Source organism: Dipodomys merriami, unplaced genomic scaffold (genome assembly GCF_024711535.1).
Source record: "Dipodomys merriami isolate MVZ:Mamm:240054 unplaced genomic scaffold, mDipMer1.0.p SCAF_842, whole genome shotgun sequence".
NCBI lineage: Eukaryota > Metazoa > Chordata > Mammalia > Rodentia > Heteromyidae > Dipodomys > Dipodomys merriami.
Genome location: NW_027206449.1, coordinates 1 through 22,344, shown reverse-complemented (window position 1 = coordinate 22,344; position 22,344 = coordinate 1). Strand labels below are relative to the sequence as shown.

The 22,344-nt window shown below is 37.4% G+C and overlaps 1 pseudogene; it reads left to right on the top strand.

Moving 5' to 3' along the window:
* Nucleotides 1-19,224: 19,224 nt before the first annotated feature.
* On the top strand, nucleotides 19,225-19,322 carry LOC138820161 (U6 spliceosomal RNA; annotated as a pseudogene).
* Nucleotides 19,323-22,344: the final 3,022 nt, after the last annotated feature.

The window sequence follows — 22,344 nt, the reverse complement described above, 5'->3', positions numbered from 1 at the left end:
TTAGCACTCTACCACTTGAGCTACAGTTCCACTTCTGACTTTTTCCACATAGTTCATTAAAGTTAAGAATCTTAAGGACTCTCTTGCCCTGACTAGCGTGCAATTGTGATCCTCAAATCTTAGTCTCCCGAATAGCTAGGATCAAAGCCTGATTCACTAGTCCCAGCTCCATCCAGAGTTTAATGTTGCACCCAGTGTAAGAAAAAGTGTTTTCTATACAAGTACAGTAGTTTGTTTCCTTTGTTAATCTTAGGAGAATTTTTTTGTTTTTGAAGGGTTTTGATTTTGCCTAGGTGGCTTGGGTCTTGTTAATCATATTTTAGTTTTCCTGAGCACTTTAAGACATCCTGTTTAAAGCTCCTTGAAGTGTAATTACATCCTGTTAATTAGGCCACATGCTTTTGCAGATTGTGAACCTGAACTCAGCCAATGTGAGCAGAGGGGCAGGGCTTGCTTGGTTAGCTCTGTGTGCTTGCTTGCCAGATGCCTGTCTATGACTTACCCTTTTGCAGAAGTAAACTTTGCTTTGCAGATTTCCTTTCTTTCCTATGCGACACTCTGACATCCAGAGCTATTTCTAACACTAGTTATCTGGGACTTCGAGTTGTTCTGCTGTCATCAAGGGCTTCTCATTGAACTCCAGTTATCTGGAGCTTCGTGGTATATTCCCTACCTCTTGCATCAGACAGGCATCATCCATCAACGGGGATCTCATGGTTGCACCTGCCAACATCGGGCTTGTTGTTGCAACTGCCATCCTCTAGGGCTTCTCACTGCACCCTAGTCATCCGGGTCTTTGTGATGCATCCACCATCATCCGGGGCTTCTCCTTGTACCCACCACCATCAGGGCCTTCTTATGATGCCCGGGTTTTGTGGTGTATCTGCCATCATCAGGGATTTCTTTTCTGCCACCATAAGGGCCTCACGTGGCACCTGACATCATCTGGGACTTGGCTGACCTTCCAGGACTGTTAAGACCTTCATCTGCCCTTGTTATGGGCTGAAATCTTCTTCTCTGGGACAAGGAGAACACCCCAGGCAATGCATCAGCGAGCTCCCAAGCCAAGAATGCCGGTGAGTTTTCTAGGTCATCCGCCTTCTCTGTCCTCCATCTCCGGAAGGCCTCTGCTGTTCTTCTCACCTTGCCAGCCCTCGGCAGCCCATGGACGCCATGTTGTCAGCAGTCTGGCGGGGCCCTCCCCTGGGCTAGGCAAGGAATAGAGGGCTCCAGGATAGAGGTTGAGGTCTGTCCCTGTGTCTCCAGTCACCCTACAAAGGCCTGTCCATGGGTTATCCTGTGGAGGGCCTGACCAAGGATCCCTGGGGAGCTCTGCTGAATGCTTGTCCTTAGTCACTCTGCTGTGGCCTTTCCCAGGGTCCATAGCTCACATCCCAGGATCGCTGGTTCACCGCTGCAGGCCTTTGTTCCTGTTCCTGTATTTATCCTGCATTCCCAGGCTTATCCAGAGGCCAGAGAAACCTGCTGCCAAGGGCCCCATGGGAGCAGGTCTGGCACAGTCCCTCTGTCCTGATCCATCTCACCCTGCTCTTCCTTGGTACATAAAGAAGCTATTGACTTTTTGAGTGCTGGTGTTATATCCTGCTATGGTTGCCAAAAATAGTTATAAGATGTGGGGGAATATTGGTGGAATATTTATGGCCTTTTAAATATAGGCTATTACTTGCTAATAGAGATAATTTGAGTTCTTCATTTCCTATTTGAGTTATTTTTTTTAATTTCTCTTGTTTTATTGCTTCATCTAGGAATTCCAACACTGTATTGAATAAGAGTACTTAGAGAAGTTGCCTTTTCTCATCTGATTTTTAGGGGAAATGATTTGTTTTCCTCATTTAGTATGATCTTGGCTTCAGCTTTGTTGTATTTAGCTTTTGTTAAGGTAATTTCTTTTTGTGTTATTTCAGATGTGCTTTACACAGAATAAGCCTCAATTGCTTTCTCAATCTCCTAGTGATGAACAGCTTTCATTGAAGTTCTTTATGTCGTTATTATAAACAGTTGTACTTTTTCCATCTTTTCATTTTCTTATGAAAAATTATACTAAGCAAAGTAACAAACTAACCCAAAGTTAACAGGTTGCATGTGGTAATTAGAATGTGCCTATAAATCTACAAGTAATCCCAATGCATAGTAAAAGACTGGTAATTGCACTTGGACATTCACAAAGGAGGATATTATTAGGAGAGGATTGCAAAAGCTCAATGGCTATGTGTGATTATATAAAATGATACTTATAGAAATGAACTCCAAGAAATGGAAGCAAGAGATTTTTATTGTACTGTTTGGTGTTCTATTTTTTCTTTTTGTCCTTTTTTTCCCCTGTTGGTTTATTCCCTTCTGCTGCTGTTTTTGATTTCTGTACCCTTTTTCTTATGTAAAGTTTACCTGACTTGGTGAGGGGAAGGGGAAAGACAGAAATGATGGGACATAAGATGAACCAATTCAGCAGTGAAACCCAGTAGATGCTATATTGGAATGAACTATACAACTTGGAGAGGGGGAATAAACATAACCAAAAATTATTCGCCATCATTTTTTTCTTTTACCTCCCTTTCCCCTTATCCTTCTACGTAATTAGAATCATGTTATAAGTGTATGTATATATATATATGTATATATATATATATATATACATATATATATGGGAATATAGACATATGTATATAGACAAAAACACACAATGCTGTCTTTTTTCGCTTGACTTACCTGGCTCACAATGATGTTTTCCAATTCCATTCATTTTCCCTTCCAAAGGGCATTTCATATTTTTTATGGATGTATAATATTTGATGGTATATGTACAATATCTGTTGTATTAATTCAGAGGATTTAGTCATTTGGCTATTGCAAATAGGACCATAATAAACAGTATCTGGCATGCAGATGGTTTTCTTGATTCACACTAATTTGGATATATGCCTAGTAGTGGGTTGGCAGAGTTAGGAGATAGTTCTAGTTTTACTTTCTTGAGGAAGCTTCATAATAATTTTGGTTACACTAGTTTATATTCCCACCATCAATGTTTGAGGGTCTTTTCCCCCTGACTTCTTACCAGCATTTGTTGTTTGCTTTTTTGATGATTGTCATTGTGACTGTGGTGAGATGGAACCTTTGAGGTTTCCTTAGGACTTTTAACTCATGTTTCCTTTATAGCTAAGGATGTTAAAATACTTTTTAGATTTCTTAATCTGGAAACTGTTCAGTTTTCTTACCCATTAATTCGTTGAATTATTTATTCATTTTCTGTTTATTTTTTTCAGAGCTTTGTATATTCTGGACATTTACTCATTTACCTGAATAGCTAGTGAATATTTTCTCTCATTCAGTGGATTGTTTGTTTTCAGTGGATTGTTGCTTCTACTGTACTTAAACTTTTTAATTTGGTGCAGTCCCACTTGTTACTGTTCTTGTTTTCTGGGTAAGTGGAATCTTACTCAGAAAATAATTAGATGTGCCGCTTATCTTCTGGGGAAATCTCTAGACTTTCCTGTAGTAGATTGAGAGTTTTAGGTCATATTTTTGAGATTTTCAGACTATGTGGAATTAATTTTTGGAGAAAGTGAGAGATGTCAACTTTCAGTGTCCTTCAAGTGGATAACCAGTTTTCTTAGCACTATTTGTTGAGGATGCTATTGCTTTCTACTGCACGTTTTTATTTTCCTTGTTGAAAATTAGGTGATTGTAGCTGTGTGGTTTTGTTCCTGGTCTTCTTATTAAGGTTTATTAGTATTTGGGTATATTTTTGTGCCAGTACCAATCTGGTTGTATACTGTGTTTCTGTAGCATAATTTGAAGTGTGTTTTCCTGATACCTGTAACATTCTTCTTAAAAATTTAGGCTTACTTTTGCTATTTTTTAAAAAATGTTTTCATTTTTTTAAACATTTTTATGATTTTGCAAGCTAGCAGTAAAATATTGCTTTCAGTATTTTACTAATTGGCACCATATGCCTTTTAAAGCTAACTGGAACATTGTTTCACTGTAAATGAGTGTAAAATAAAGATGATTATTTCTAATATCCAATCATGTGATCAGTTATGAATTAAATCACTATTTTTGGCTCTATGTAAGATGTGTAGGGCCGTGCAGGTGCTGTGGGCGGGAGTGCAGGGAAGGCGAAGTAGGGGCCAAGCAGGCCAAGGGATGGGCTCCCACTCCCAAGGCCACCAGCACTGTGCCTGCTGGGTTTGGCTGCCTCCTGCTGCAGTGCTCAATACCCAGGCTCAATTGCTCGCCCACTCCCTGGCTCTTAGGCTCCCTCAACCTGGACCTGGATGCCTGTTGCAGAGCTGCAAGGCGGCCGGTGCCCTGGCTGGAGCTGCTACCTGCAAGAGAAGGCAGCAGAGGCCGGCTTGGCAGGCAGCTTGCTCTCCCACTAGCCCTCAGTTCTGCGCTCTGTGCTCAGCTTTCACGCTGCTGTTCTCTCTTCTGGCCTGGCATAGCCACTACAGCCCATGGCTGCCTCCCTCCTCTTCCCTTCCCTGCCTCTCTTCCCCCTCCTCTCTTCCCTCTATCCTGCTCCACCCCCTGTCCCTCCCCTGCTTCCTGTCCTCATTTCATCTCCTTCCCCCTCTTCTCCTGAAAGGCTAATGAAGTCTTCTTATTCATAATAATGTCAGTTTCTGTCACCTATCTATCCTATATCAATTTTCTTTGTGCCGGACTTCACTGGATTTGGACCCTTTGTTTTGGGAAGTCCCGTGCAAAACCTGCCTTCTATGGACAGAGCTGAAAGTTCTAGATGTTCTTCATCTTGCTTTATAGTCCTACCCAAAGTCCGGTGTGCATGGTTTACAGTGCTGGGGTGCCCACCTATTGCTCTATGACCTCATTTCTGTTTTGGCCTTAGAAGCTGCCTAGCTTCCTTTATAATGGGTATTTTGCTAGCAATTATCTTCATATTTATACTTCACAGTCAGTATCCTGTTATTTTGGAAGCTACCAAATAATCCTTCAAAATGTTCCTTTCTTTTTTAAACTGTCTGGGATCATCCCCCTCCGCCCCCCGCCCCCCCACACACACTAAGAAACTACAAAGGCTAGGAAACTTCTCAGCTCATTTCTTTAGAAAATGGAATATCTAATTTCTCTCAGGACAGTGAGTATTTCCAAGGAGCCTAGGATTTTAGTCAAGAAAGAATTTTTTTGGGGGTGGTCCGGTCTTGGGGCCTGAACTCTGGTCCTGGGCGCTGTCCCTCACCTCTTCAGCTCAATGCTAGTGCTCTACCACTTGAGTCACAGCGCCACTTCCGGCTTTTTTTCTTTTTGCCTATGTGGTGCTGAGGAATCGAACCCAGGACCTTATGTATGCAAGGCAAGCACTCTACTACTGAGCCACCTTCCCAGCCCCGAAAGAATTTTGACGATAACCTTGTCAACTGCATATATTGATCTATTATGCTTATAGTAGCAATAGCCTTGGGATATATAGCTATGGAATATTGGGAAATTCAGTTAATTAGTTGGAGGGTGGTGTGTTTATTTGTATATGTAGATATTTGTTTGCATAAATGTGTATATAGAAACATAGATGGCCTCTAATGTGAAAGAGTTGAATTTACTCATATCCAGAGTTTTTGGACTTCAGTTCCTAATTATGAATTCTCATTTTCAGTAGTTACAAAATGCTGAATAAATATAAATAATAATTAAACCATCATAGAATCATAAAAGAAGTGAATTTATAGTTTTCTTCTGAGAGTTTAAGTTGATAGGATGTTTTGATAGATCAGTAGCAACAGATATCCAGTTGTAATTTTATATATGAAGGGACATTGGTTGCTCAGGTTCATACCTTATCACAAATTAGCTTTTACCAATATTATAACTTTCTAAGTCCCTTTGTTATAGTTTCTTAATTCAAGAAAGAAATAACTTAACCCCTATTAATAGAGAATGTATGTTTGTGATAACATTTTCTATAGCTTTTCAAAAACTTATATTAGGTAAAACTGTTTGTAAGGTCACTGTAAGTCATAAAGTCAGTAAACTTTAGATATTTATGTTTGAATACTTTTTTTGCACTTCATAGGAAGTTGCAGAAACATAACTGTACAGAGTATTTTAGTGTTATATAGGGCTGTATCCAATTTATATATTTTAGAGATGAGAAATTAGAGATAGATAAGAGGCCTAAGGCCCTGTGACTGGCCTTCAGTGTAGATCTGACCCTAGAACCTTGTGCTTATTATGGTTAAGATGATGGTTCTGTTGATTATTGTGGTGATCTAGAATGTTCAATGATGCCATTTTGACTATCTCTTGTTCAGTGTAATTTTTGCTTTGGTAAGCGTATTTAGGATTCCAGAAAAAAAATTAGAGAGGGGTTTTGTTTTGTTTTTTATTTTTGTGAGTCATGAGGTATGAATTTAGGGCCTGGGCAATGTCTCTGACCTTCTTTGCTCCAGGCTAGCACTCTAAACTTTGAGCACAGCTCCACTTCCGTTTTTCTGGTGTTTAATTGGAGAAAAGAGTCTCATGGCTGCCCTGGCTGGCTTTGAACTGGGATCCTAGATCATGAGTAGTTAGAATTTGTGAGCCACCCATGCCTGGCTCAAGAGAGGTTTGTTTTGTTTTGTTTTTTAATTTATTAGTATCCATTAGTTACACAAGAAGAATTTTGGTGTGACATTTCTGTACATGTATACAATGTGTCCCAATCACAATCTCACCCTAAGAGAAATAGTTTTCAAAAAACAGAACTGAGTACTTTAATGCTGGAAGCTATGATTTATTCTGGTATATAGGTTTAGATTTAGGCTTTGAGTTTCTACATTTTGTGTCTATTAATATTATATGGAAATGTAGGACTGACTTAAGGTCTTCTCTTCTTAAAAAGTTGATCAAAACATTAATGTCATAGAGTGGGTGGTGAGACCATTTAACCGGTGTTCTGATTAAGAGTCTGTTATTACCCAGACACTAGGGTTTATGCTTTAATCCTAGCTACTCAGGTGGCTGAAATCTGAAGACCACAGTTCAAAGCTAGCATGGACAGGAAGATCCATGAAACTCTTATCTCCAATTAACTATGAAAAAGTTGAAAGTGGGGCTCTGGCTCAAGTGGGAGAGCATTAGGTTTGAGCAAAAAAGCTGAGAGGCATGGGGCTGGGAAGGTGGCTCAGTGGTAGAGTGCTTGCCTTGCATGCATGAGGCCCTGGGTTCGATTCCTCAGCACCACATAAGCAAAAAGAAAAAAGCCGGAAGTGGCACTAGGGCTCAAGTGATAGAGCGCTAGCCTTGAGCTGAAGAGCTGAGGGACAGTGCCCAGGCCCAGAGTTCAGGCCCCACAACCGGACCCAAAAAAAAAAAAAAAAAAAAAAAGCTGAGAGGCAGTTCCCAGGCCCTGATTTTAAGCCTCATTAATGGCACATGCACACGTTTGTACATAAACACACACACACTAAACACACACACACACAGAGAGCCATTATTGATTTTGCAAGTGCAGTGCAGTCCTCTCTTCTTGACTGGCAGATTTTTGACATAATATTTTATAGTATATTTAATAATCCTGACATTTATTTAAAGCAGAAAAGCAAATCTTCAACTTTATAATGGCTTACTAAGAGTTATGAGATCACAGTGATATGTTCTGAAAATAATACCAGATGGAGATCAAATCAAGGAAGCAGAGATAAGACTCCCACTGACAATGAGTTCTGAAATGCTTGTGTGGATATACTTGTAACTAAGATTCAGCTGATCTGGTTTCTTAGATATTCTCTACCTCTTTCTGTATTTCACTATGATCTCTTCCCAATTTTTTTCTTCTTTTTCATTTTCTGCCTTGATATGTTAATACTTTGTTTTTCTTCAGTGAAAAGCTATTGGATCTCCTTTTAAACAAAAAAATACATGGTTTTATGTAGGTTTTACATTTGACATCTTAAAGTTTCTAGTTCTCTGGAGTTAGAATAATAATAATTCAAACGCTGAAATAGTTTTGAATAATAAAAAATACTGTTCATCCTTACAGATACTGAATTCCCAGTACTGTTTTGGGCTATATTTCACAGCAGAAGAATGGTTTTCAATACTCAACAGAATCAGCTTTGCTCTGAGAACTTTTTCCCTGTGTTATTAATTTCACATAGTTTGGATATGTCAGAAGCACTGCCTAATTACAGACTGTGAACACGATTTATGTATTTGTGTTAATTAGAATACAGAATAACAAGAATATTAAAGAAGGTAAAATAAGTGGGCATTTTTGATTGTCAGAAAACTTTACATTATATAAAAATATTTTTAACAAATGTTTTTTTTTTTTTTTTTGGTCGGTTGTGGGGCCTGAAAGGTGGGCCTGGGCACTGTCCCTTAGTTCTTCAGGTGAAGGTTAGCACTCTACTACTTGAGCATCAGCCCCACTTTCGGCTTTTTCTGCTTATGTGGTGCTGAGGAATTGAACCCAGGGCCTCATGCATGTAAGGCAAGCACTCCACCACTGAGCCACCTTCCCAGCCCCAAAGGTTTTGTTCTTTAATATGCTAGTTACCCCATTGCTCTGTTATAGTTCTATACAGTTATGGGGAAGAAAAATTTATAATAATGATACTCTGAAATAAGGTTGCTAACTCCTTTTTTTTGGGGGGGGGGCTGGTCCTGTGGCTTAAGCTCAGGCCCAGAGGCACTGTCCCTTAGATTCTTTTGCTCAAGGCTATCATTCTACCACTTGAGAGTCACAGCTTCACTTTCAGCTTTTTTGGTAGTTTATTGGAGGTAAGAGGCTCATCGACTTTCCTCCCTGGACTGGCTTCAACCCAAGATTCTCAGATCTCAGCCTCCTGAGTAGCTATGATTATAGGTATGAGCCACCAGTACCCTGCTCAGGGTTTCTAACTTCTTTGAAAACAAATGTTTTTTTTAAAAAATCTTTTTAAAATAAGGAAACTTTAAAAAATTGACACCATTATATGAAACTATCATAATAATATAGGTGGAAAAAGTAAAGTTGTTTGCTGTGGTATGTATCATGGTAGTGGAGAGGTCAGGCCTGACTTGCTTGGGCTGCCTATAATGACTCTCCCCCAATCCTGGATTCCCTGGCTTCATTTTAGTACAACATATTTAAAACACTGAAAAAATATATATGTAAAATGTATGTTGAGAGTCTCTACTAACTGCAGTAAAATTCTTCACTTTTAGACCTTGCTAAAAATAGAATATTACCTGAGTAGTGCATATGTTATATGAGTTCATTCATTTATGATTACATTTGGTGGGAATCAAGGTCTCCGGTAGAATTATCATTGGGTAACAATATTTCCTATACAGGTTTAGAGATCACATCTGAAAGAGAATTTCAAAAGGATTTTTCGTTGAAGCAGCTAATATATTAGCAGGTTTTTCAACATAATTCAACATATATGTATTGTATGTCCATGGTATACAAGGCACTGAATTATCTCTCAAGAATACAGAAAAGGAAGAAAACAGATTTTGTACTCACAGAGTTTATGGTTTGATAGCAGAAGAGGAAATTTTATCCTTGTATGACTTTCCCAGATCACAAAGTCATAGAAGAAATTTAGTTCTTAGTTTCCTTTTTATTCTACATATGAAAAAAAATTGAAGTGATTTTTTTTCTCTCATTTATTGTCTTTGGCGGTGCTGGAGATTCAACATAGGGCCTTACCCAGGCTAAGGAAGAGCTATGTCAGTGAATTGCAAGTTTTTATGAAAAAGTTAAACATTCATACAAAAGTAAACAGAATTCTTTAGTGACCTCTCTATATCTATCTTCAATCAAATGTGGCAAATTCTGTTCTGTCCTCTACCTTTCACACTAATTGATACTGAATCAAATCTCAGACATATGACTTTACCTGGAAACCTTCATGGTGCAACCAAAAATGACAGGACTCTACAAAAAACAGAATAGTTATTACTCTTAGCAGCTAACAGCAGCATCTTAATGCCATTTAACATGCTGACATTTTTATAAATGACATAAATACACCCCAATAATTGTTTGACACCTTTTAATCTTTGTAGGTTCACCCCCTGCATCTTTTTTCTTCCTAGTTTTTGTTTGCCCTTTAGAATTTTCCATGCCCAGATTTTCTCTATGATTGTTCTCTTAGTGTTTCACGGTATAGTTTAATAAATTCTTCTGCCTTGTTTATTTTCTGCAAATTGATAATTAAGTTTTCAAGGTTTTATCCAATTATGGTTAGACTATTTTGGTTATATCTACCTCATAGGTTAGGAGGTGGCCCTCCATCCTCAGTATAAGAAAGATACAGACTTACAAGGTCTGGTTCTGCCTCTGCCTTTCTGACTCTCTCTCTCTCTGTGTCTTTCTAACATGAGAAAAATGGTGGTCAGTGCATAGATACATTAAATCACTAAGGGCTGCCCAATGGTGATGTTATAATTCTATGATCTCTTTCATTTGCTGAGTGTCCAGAATACATTTATAAAGAGAAACATGCACTGTTTGCTTAAAAACACGGTTGTAATTTGTGTAGTTAAAGAAAGACCAAGCTAGGCACTGGTGCCTCACGCCTGTAATGCTAGCTACTCAGGAGGCTGAGATCTGATGATCGCAGTTTAAAGCCAGCCTGGGAAGAAAAGTCTGTCAGACTCTAATCTCTAATAAACCACCAGAAAACTGAAGTGGAGCTGTGGCTTATGTGGGTAGAGCACTAGCCTTGAGCTGAAGAGCTCAGGGACAGTTTCCAGGCCCAACAGATCATGACCAACAGAAAAAAAAGGGAGGACAGATATTTTATTTTTGACTTTTATTGGCAAGTTTTCAAAATGATGTACTTCTCTATTATTCTTCAAAAGGAAAAAAAAGAAAAGGCTCACCACATCGCCTTAATTATGATGGCTAATTGTATGCATCAAGTTGAGTGGGCTAAAGATTTCCAGATAGCTGACAAAGCTATTTTTGGGTGAATATGAGGATGTTCACATGAGAGATTAGTATTTTGATATGTAGATTGAGTAAAGATCACCTTTTTTTTATTGTGAAAATACCGTACAGAAGGGTTACAATTACATGGGCAAGGTACATTTCTTTTCTTTTCTTTTCTTTTTCATGGGCAAAAATGAAAGACTTTATCTAGAAAAATAACTAAAGCAGAACAGGTTGTGGGTGCTGGTGGCTCATATATTGGAATACTTGTCTAGAAAACACAAACAGGATTTTGTTATCCTGTTTGTGTTCTCTAGACAAATAACAAAATGTTGAAACAAGGATACGGGTTGACCCATTGTAACAATGAGATGTACAAGATATTATGTTGAAAATGAACTTTACAACTAGAGGGGGAAAAAGGGGAATTTGGGGAGGTGAGGAAGGAAGGGATGGTAGGGCAAAAACAAAAGAGGAGGTAACAATGCTCAACAGGAAATGTACTCATTATATTACTCGTGTAACTGTGACTACTCTGTACACTATTTTTACAATAAAAAATTATAAAAAAGAAAACACAAACAGGGTCTTGCATTCAAACCCCAATCTTATCATATCCCTCCTCTTTTTTTTTATTTGGTATAGAGCTTGAACTCAAGGCCTAAGCATTGTCTCTGAGATTTTTTGCTCAAGATTAGCACTCTACCAGTTGAACCACAGTGCCACTTCCAGATTGTTCTATGATTAATTGCAGTTAAGAGTCTCATGAAACATTAGCAAGAAAGAAAAATAAAAACATTTGTGTCCCTACCTTGGAGTCCATTTTGCTTAACATCATCTTATCTGGTCATATGTACATAGCTTTGGAACTTTTCTGCTTGTCCCAGACATATACTAGTTACTGCAAATAAGGGAAACCATAGGACCTATGTTTCTTTGGGCCTGGCTTACTTCACTTAATATAATTTTTTCAGAGACTTTCCATTTCCTAACAAATGGGGTGATGTCATTCTTTCTGAGGGAGGCACATTTTCTTGATCCAGTCATCTAATGAGAGGCATCTGGGTTGGTTCCATATCTTAGCTATGGGAAATAATGCTGTAATAAACATAGTTGTGCTGGTAGCTTTAGTATGGTCTTGTTTGTGATCATTTGGGTAAATGCCCAAAAGTGGGACTGCTGGGTCATAGGGAAGCTTATGTGGAGTCTTTTGAGCAATCTCCATACTACTTCCAAAGTGGTTGAACAAGTTTACACTCCTACCAACAATGCAGTAGGATTCCCTTCTGGCCTCATCCCCTCTGTAAATATGACCAGATAAGACGATGTTAAATGAAATGAACCCCAAGATTGGGACAAAAGTGGTTTTTTATTTCTTGCTATTGTTTCTAACATATTTATAATGTACCATATTATCTTTTTGTTTCTTTGTATGTTCCTCCCCCACAGTATTTGTTGTCTGTGCTCTGCATCTTGATTATACACTTCTCTAGCTTGGGCAGGGGAAGGGGAAAAACAAAATGCTTAAGTAGGGATACAGGTAGACCCATTGTAACAATGAGATGCACAAGACACTTTGTTGAAAAGTGAACTTTACAATTTAGGCAGGGAGTGGGGGGAGGAGAGAAGGGGAGAGTGTAGTTGTAGAGGTGGGGAGGGAAGAGAGTATAGGGGAAAGACAAAGGAGGAGGTAACAATGCTTGATAGGAAATGTACTCATTACCTTGCTCATGTAACTGTAACCCTTCTGTGCAGTATTTTTAAAATAAAAAAGTATTTTTAAAAAAAGAGTCTCATGAGTTGAAGAGCTGAGGGACAGGGCCCAGGCCCAGAGTTTAGGGCCCCATGACTGACAAAAAATATATCAAAAGAAAGAAAGACTAGGAAAAACAATATTTTTCGTTATTTGTTATTTTGCTGGTATTATGGTTTGAACTCAGGGCTTGCATGCTGGCTTGGCTCTTTCTCTCAAGGCTAGACATCTACCTGGAGCCACAGTTCTACTTCCTGCTTTCTTTTTTTTTTTCATTTTATTTTATTTTATTTTATTTGTGGCAAGGTACATTTCTTATCAAGCATTGTATCCTCCTCCTTTGTTTCCCCTTCCCATCCCTTCCCAGCCTCCCCCTGCCGTCCCCCACCCAATCCTCCCTCCCCACCAAAGTTGTAAAGTTCGTTTTCGACATGACAACTTGTACTTCTTATTGTGGCAACGGGTTCACCTGTATCCTTATTTAAACGACTTGTTTTTCCCCTTCCCCTCCACAAATTATATCGACATCAAATACAGTAAAAGCAGGGGTTATACTGTGGGGGAGGGACATAAAAACAACATAGAAATAATCTTATAAATGCGTTTGAAACAAAAGCATGAAAGAAAAAAACATTTAAATACATATCTTAGGTTTCATTTTCCTAAGATTCCATGATTATCTGAACTTTTATAGTAATTTTTAAATTCTATCTATGTATCTATCTATCTATCTGTCTGTCTGTCTGTCTGTCTATCTAATTATCTAGCTATCTATGTATCATCTATCACTTGTTTCTGCAGAGACCCTTAGCTATAATAACTTTGAATATCACAGGATCTCTTGAGATTTAAATGAATTTGATGTATCTTAATCCATTTATATTTATTGATGTGCTTATTTTGTAGTCTTTGCACACTTCACGTCCTTTACTTGCTCCTGAATCCCCATGACACAATGTTAGTACTTTTTTACTTCTTGAGCTGGTCCGAGGGCGTGAACTCAGGGCCTGAGCATTGTCCTTGAGCATTTTTGCTCAAGGCTAGCACTCTACCACTTGAGCCACAGCACCATTTCTTGTTTTTTGGTGATGTTAATTGGAGGTAAATGTGACATGGATTTTTCTGGTGTGTGTGTGTGTGAGTGTGTGTGTGTGTGTGTGTGTGTGTGTGTGTGTGTGTGTGTGTGTGTGTGTGTGTGTGTGTGTGTGTGTGTGTGTGTATGTAATGGATATTTTCTGTCTGGGTGGGCTAGCTTATAACCATGATCCTTGGATCTCAACTTGATGAGTAGTAAGGGTTACAGACATGAGCTACTTCAGTCAGGTTTGATGTCAGTAATCTTTGATAACTTCTTTGCTATTTGGCAAGAAAATATCTTCCAGGTTTAGTTTTTATGTTTCCTTCTCGTCACCAGACTTAAGGGGAAAATAAAAATACTGATTTTTTTTTTAGGTTAGAATGTGAACTTGAGTTTCTTCATTATTATTAACTACAGGACTTCAAAAAGCACTGGTTCTGGATCCCAGTCTGTACTACACAGGAACATATCTACCTTGGGCCATATCCACCTTCACTAGCAATATTTAAGGAGCTGGTTTAAGCCACTTGACCAACCTTAAGTGTTATAATTTTTATTGTAATACATTGTAGTGCAACTCTACTCTCTGCAAGAGATAAACTCAGTACATAGATTCTGTCCTATAAATGCCACTTTGACAAATGACATTACTTTTCTTTTTATGTTTATGTTTATTTTATATTTTATTTTTAGTGTATTTTTAGTATGTTAAAGTAGTTGTGTTAAGGAATTGCCGTTCAACAAAGCAATATATGAGTACAATGCATCTTGATTAATATTATCCATTTCATCATTTCCCCCATCCCTCCCAATTTCACCCCTTTCTCAGTTTTGTAAGATAAACATTGAATTTTATGACTGCATTCTTCCCTGTTCTTCATTTGTCTAGCTCCCTTTCTTTGATCCTTTTCACTTTTGAATACTCGTTTCCTGTTGTTTATTTTGTTGGACTGTGAGTCAGCCTTTCTTAGCAATTACACTCTGAGTTCATTCCTGATTCTACCAGATTTTGGCTGATACATTTGTGTATATTTGCATAACATTGAAGATGTTTACTTATATTTATAAATGAATTCTAGCTTTCATATATGAGAGAAAACATACATCTTTGACTCCCTGAGCCTGATTTCTTTTAGTATGATATTTTCTAGGTCTTTCCATTTTTTTGCAAATGATACAATATTATTCTTTCTAAAGGATAAGTAAAATTTAGTTATATAAATTTCTTTACCCATTCATCTATTGAGGGCCACCTGGGCTGATTCCATACCTTGGCTGTGGTGAACAGTGCTGCAATAAACATGGTTGTGCAAGTGACTTTACTGTATCCTAGTTTGTAATCTTTAAGAATAGAATTGCTGGATTTTACTGTAGTTCTTTGAGGATCTTCCATATTGTTTTCCAGTGTAGTTGAAAAAGTTTACACTCTTACTAACATTGTACTAGAGTTACTATTCACTCACATCCATACTAGAATCTGTTATTATCTGTATTATTGATGATGTCCAACTACTAATAACAGGCTGGTCTATGGGTCTTCATCTTCCTGCCTCTACCTCCAGAGTTGGGATTTCAGGTGAGTGCCATCATGCCCAAATTGTTTCCTATTTTAGAACTGTCAGGTTTCTTTTTTCTTCTTTTTTTTATTGTGAAAATATTGTACAGAAGGGTTACAATTAATGAGTACATTTCTTATCAAGCATTGTAGCCTCCTCCTTTGTTTCCCCTTCCCAGCCCTTCCCATCCTCCTCCCGCCCCCGCAATCCTCCCCACGCTGCCCCCCCACCAAAGTTGTAAAGTTCGTTTTCGACATAACGACTTGTACATCTCATTGTTGCAATGGGTCCACCTGTATCCCTATTTAAATGATTTGTTTTTCCCCTTCCCCTCCACTAATTATACCAACAGCAAATACAGTGAAAGCAGGGATTATACTGTGGGGGACGGACATACAAAGCAACAAAGAAATAATCTTATGAATGTGTTAGTAACAATCACATGAAAGAAAAAAATTTGAATACATATCTTAGGGTTCATTTTCCTAACATCACCTTATCTGACCTTTTCTGCTTGACTCATACATATACTAGATATTGGAAATAAGGTAAACCATGGAACCTATGTTTCTTTGGGCTTGGCTTACTTCACTTAATATAATTTTTTCCAAGTCTTTCCATTTCCTAACAAATTGGGCAATGTCATTCTTTCTGATGGAGGCATAGAATTCCATTGTGTATATATACACCGCATTTTCTTGATCTATTCATCTACTGAGAGGCATCTGGGTTTGTTCCATATGTCAGCTATGGTAAATAATGCTGCAATAAACATAGTCGTGCTGGTAGCTTTAGTGTGGTCTTGTTTGTAAATATTTGGGTAAATGCCCAAAAGTGGGATTGCTGGGTCATAGGGGAGCTCTATGTGGAGTCTTTTGAGGAACCTCCATACTGCTTTCCAAAGTGGTTGAACAAGTTTACACCCCCACCAAAAATGTAGTAAGGTTCCCTTCTGTCCACATCCCCTCCAGCCTCTGTTGTTATTAGAGTAGATCTGTCAGGTTTCTCTGCACATGTATTTTCCCATAATCAGTGATAGGTATCATCATTAGTTTTGCTGGTCTTGGGCTTTAACGTAGGACCTGGGTGCTTTCCCTGAGATTATTTTACTTGAGGCTAGCACTACATCATTTGGACCCATAGCTGTTGGGAGCCGACAGTAAAACTCCAAGGTCATCTTGACCCTTGTGCTCACTTGAAGGCACATACAAGGACCTGGCTTTCATGAATAACACCAGGTGTCCGGGTTTGCCTTGCTATGTCTGTAGAATTTTCTTTACTTTCTATCAGTTGACCTTGTCTTGTTTCTTTCTGCACCCTTGTTTTTATTAAAGACTTTTCTTGCTTTTCTGCACTATGGTGACCTTAGGTTACCTCTTGACTTCTAATAGTATAAATAAGGAGAGTTAAAAATAAACGGGGCTGCAGTCTTGAGCTGCAGACCTCCCAACCCCATCCTTTGTCTTATGTCTTTATTTTTCCGTCCTCGCCCCCTAAATCAGGAGTTCCTTTCGTTGCCGGCTAGTTCCGGCACATAGCACCAATTCCGGTAGTTAATTGGAAATTAAAATCTCACAGGCTTTCCTGCTCATGCTGGCTTTGAACCATGATCCTCAGATATCAGCCCCTTGAGTAGCCAGGATTACAGGTGTGAGCCACCAGTGCCTGCCTGATATCATCATTTTTAAATGTATGCTTCTCAAAAGTATGATAAAGTGCTAACCTAGTATCTCAGACTATGTCCTTCTTTGGAAGTAGTATTACTTAAAATTAACATGAGAGTAGAGTGGTACATTTATCAGAAATGATCAGCATCCTTAAAAGGAAAGAGACAAATAAAGTGATACATGCAGAGAGAAGATACTAGAAGAAGATATCAGAGTGGTAAAGTGCAAGACAAGGAATGTGAAAAGTTCATGGCCACCACAAAAGCTAGAAATAAGCAGGAGGAGCAAAGTTCTGCTGACACCTTTGACTTCAGCCTTCTAATCTCCAAAACTGTGAGAGTGTTCATTTTTCTGTGTGTGTGCTGCAAGCTGCTCACTTTGTTATCCTTTGTTACAGTGACATTCAACACCAAATATAACCATCTTTACCAGTGATGTACTCTATGAACCAGTTTAATTATATAATAATAGAGGATTTTTTTTTGGTCATGAGTCTTGAACTCTGGGCTTGGATGCTGTCCTTGAGCTTTTCAGCTCAAGGCTAGTGCTCTATCAGTTGAACCACAGCACCACTTTGGTTCTCTGGTGGTTAATTGGAGATAAGAGTATCACAGACTTTCCTGTCTGGACTGGTTTTGAACCATGAATCTCAGATCTCAGCCTCCTGAGTAGCTAGGATTACAGACGTAGCTAGGATTACAGACAAGAGCCACCAGCACCTGGCTAATAGAGGATTTTTAAAAGGTAAATTTAATGTAGATTTCTTTTTGATTTTGTTGTTGCTTTTCAAATTGGAAAATAGTTTTTTGTTTTTGTTTTTTTTGGTCAGTCGTGGGGCTTAAAATCTGGGCCTGGGTGCTGTCCCTCAGCTCTTCAGCTCAAGGTGAGCGCTCTACCACTTGAGCTACAGCACCTTTTCCAGTTTTCTGGTGGTTATTGGAGATAGGAGTCTCACGGTCTTTCCTGCCTGGGCTGGCTTGAATCGGTACATACATTTCAATTGTTTGCAAAGTTGGGCATTTTCAGTTGTTGCAAAGTCTTTTTTGGTCTAGATTATTTCTCTTTGCCTCTGTCTTTTTGTCTTTGCAGTGAAATTTTAATAACTTGCAATGCTGTATATTTAGTGGAGTATTACATACAGTTCAGTTTATTGTGCTTACTTGTGACAAAATATAAACCCATTTTACTCATGTTGATGTTGTTGAGATGCATTTTTATTTTACTCCAGCATATTTATAATCTTGTGTCTCTAGCGGTCAGTGTGGCTTAAAGAAATTTTGTTCTGCTTCATTTCAGACTACATTGAATTAACATTTAGTTCAAAGCACCTTAATCACTGTGATGATAAAAATAATGGCCAAGGGAACAGAAGTCAATTAAAATGACAACTTCTACAAACATTATCTTATACAATGATATTGATTTTGGTACATAGAAATTTTGACTGAGCCCATGGACTTTAATATTCTTGGAAATATTTGAAGTATTTTTCCCTTTATCATGGAAATTGTTACCACTTTTGTTTAAAAAATACATGAATTATTCTTCTAGTTTCCTTTTAGAAATAGATTTGTGCCTCTATTCAATGCTATTCAGATAGACACCTCTGACAAGCCATATTATTTCTTCATGAAGTTGATTTGATGCAATTATATGTATGTTTCCATATTTATGTTGTGTTTAAAGAAGAGGCATTATGAAATTCTTGGGATGTATAGACTTGTCATGGTTTAACTAGGATGCTATTGAAAAGTCTATCATAGCTCTGTCACAACTATCTGCTTTAATATCCACCACACTTTTAAGACTTCTTTAGCTCTCTAATTTCTTCTTCTTCATCTCTTTCTGTCTTGATTTATTGGGATAATATAAAGGTGAATTGCTGATAAAATTGTAGATTTGGTTAGAATTCTTAGATGACTTCATTTATTAAATACTCTTCAATGAACACATGGTAATGGTAGGAAGAGAGGAAAGAAGACAAGTTTATATTATTTTAGGGATGGGCATCAGCAAAGTGAACAAGTGCTCCCAGGGGCCACAGCATGAACAATTTCGCATTTATTTATTCTCTTGTAAACTATAATCAAATATATGTTAGTAATTACATTAATATATAACAATGTAATATATAATATGGAATAATTACATTTGTTAGAGATTGTATTTATTTGATTGTATATGTTGTAGAATCCATTGCTGCATATTGTAGAAACAGTAAAGAAGGGCTGACTAGAGCATCAACATGCTGAAGGCAATAGAAAGCAATATCAACTACTTGCTACAGCAACATATACTGTATACTAAGATCAAAATGATGCAGAGATTAGCATGTCTCCTGTATAAGGATGACAAACAAATTGCTAAAGCATTTCATATTTTAAAATATTGCAAGTGTATATCTATATGGCAAGGAAAGGAATAATAAAATGTGTAGAGCCAAACTCTCTATTTCTAGAAGTCTGGGACCACTTAGAATATGAAGAAATGCCTATATATACTTTAATAGCTCCTAAGAGATTATTGTTTGTCTCCTTAGTCCATATGTAAGGAACTCATTTAGTGTGCAGAGCAGTTTTGTAGTTGTAGGAGATATTGTGAGATATTTAACAGAGTCCAGTTCAGAGTTTGATGCAGCATATCAGGAAGGTTCTAGAAAATACTAGAAATATGCAGAGGAGGAAGGAGCTGGAGTGATAGGAAAATAGTTAAAGGAAAGCTATTTTTCAGATCCAGTATCCTTTGAGTTCACACCTTACTTTGATTTTTATGTGTAGCCATGTAAAAGAGTTCTAGCCATGTAATATTGTCAGTCCCATGATATGTGCTATTTTCAGGCCTCATCTACAAAACTCTCCTAATCATTATCCTTTCTCTTCTTGCACTAGTGACACTGGAAGCCAAATATCAAAGTTAAGCAGAATCCGTGGCAGAATCTGTATTCCTACATCAAGAGAAGAGCTGCTTGACTATCATGAATACCTAATTTGGACTTTAGGAGAGAAGAAACAAACTTTTGTCAAGCCACTGATTTTTTAGTTTTGTTCTTCAAATCACTGTTATTATCATTATTATCTTTTTATTAATTTTGGTTTATTAGTCAAAACAATATACCTTTCTAAAATAAAACTCAGTATATCATGTTAACTGTCATGAGAAGATGAAAAGAAAAAACGTCCCCACCCTCACTTCCCCACCTTATCCAAGCTGATGTCATAGTTGAGAATAGAATTGTAGTTACTAGAAGTTGGGGAGAATAAGGAGAATGTGACCATAGAGGAAGGCTCAACAGTAAGTACCAACTTACAGTTAGGATCAAGAAATTCTGATGTGCCATTATGGAGATAGGTGATTTAGATGATGAGAATTTATTGGTTATTCCCTGAAACTAGAAGAAAATAGTCTGAAAATTTTCAGCAGAATAAAATGTTTGTTTTTCTGCCACAGAAGCATATGTTTAAGTAATAGAGAACAAGAGTCTGGAAAGTAGGGTGCAGCAAAATATAGACAGTAAAGACGTCCTGGAGTCAGAATATAATACAACTGGTTAAACTATAATATTGAGCAAAAGGATCAAAAAGTTAGTTGTCTCAGTTTATAGAGCCTGAAGTAAACCTACTGAAGTGTAAAGGTAAGGAGAGTGGTAATATGTCTTAGGATAAGAAAGATTTGTTATTGTTTCTGCATTGGTGGAAGTGACAATGGATGGGGTGGGAAAATTGTGGTTGAGGTCAGAGTGGAGGCAGAGATTTCTTTCCAGGAGAGGCTAGTTGAACACGTGAGCTGGTGGTGCTGGTGATAAAGGAATAGGCTGAAAAAAATGAGCCACGGGAATGTTGATGACTGTGGGAGCACTGAGGAAAGGGAGAAGCTGGAGATAACTTTTAGGTCTATACTTTAGAGCAGTGAGTGTTCCTTTGCCACATGAGTTTGAGGCATACAGAAAAGGAAAGAAATTACCATAGTATCTAATATGTTCTACAAAGATAAAAAGAACAGTTAACATCAAACTACAGCAGCATTCCTCATGTTCACAAATCCATTTTGTCTTCCTAGGTACATAAACTATATTTTCAATCCTTTCTTGGAGCAAGGTAAAATAATATGGTTAAATTCTAGACAACAGCACATAGTTGTAAATGGTATATGCAATTTCCAGCTCAATCCATAAAATCCTGTATTTTATTCCCCAGCATCTGTTCTGTGGCAACCTTGGAAACTACATATTCCAAATGTTAAACTGCAATATGGAAGAATCCTGTCTCTGTAAGTCACCATTTAGATGAATGAGAGCTTTCCTGAATAGCTATGCAACCAACTGAACTATGACTTAAAGTACAAATTAATATTTATTGTTTTAACCATAATGAACATAGTGTGTATTTAACCAGAATAGCCAATGACACAAATACTTTGTTATTAAGCAACTTTAAGTTTAATGTAGCATCTGTTTAATGGATGGGCTAGCCCTAAAATCAAACTTCATTCATACTCTGGTGGAATAACCCGTGATATCACAGGTTATTGTTCCAATAGGATTTTAGAACCTTTTCCTGTTTATTCTCCTATTTTTCAATCTTAGTTGGTAAATTCTGGTGGTTAGATTTTAAAATAGAAAACTTGATGGTGTATTTTGTCTATTACTTTCTTATTTGAAAAAAATCCTTTAACTGGTAAAAGAGGCTTAAAGTATAGATCTTATTTTACAATATCTTGTCTGATATACTGCTTGGTGTGTTAACAAATATAGTTTAGAGCCTCTCTTATTTTTTCTTTATTTGACAGCCAGTAAGATTTCTGGTACTGTTACATTTATGACTTCATAAATTGGAAATGTGGTCAGAAAGAGAAAACCATTATCACTTAGGAACTCATTCTGCAACAAGATTTTTACCCAAGATTTCATTGGAATTATGGTCTATATGTAGAATCTACCTTGATGGTTTAATGTTGAAATCTGAAGTGAAAGAATTAACTCTGAATGTACTTTTGAAACCTCATTATTTTCATCATAGATTGAGTAATAACAGGCAACATTCTGATTATAGAAACTAGGTAGAAATGATCTCTGTAAACTAAATTGCTAACCTTAGTTTATTTCACTTAGTGTATCCATTGAATGAAATTTTGGTGTGCTGGAAAGTGGCAGTTAAGATACAGCTTAAACATTTTCCCAATATGAATCTGTATTACATTTGTGATTTTTGTGCTAGTGGATATTGAACCTGGTATCTTAAGCATGGTAGATAAGCACTGTCATTAAGCTATATCTCTAATCCTATATATATATATATATATATATATATATATATATATATATATATATATATATATATATATATATATATATATATATATATATATACACAAAGATATATGAACATTTAAAACAATATATATATATA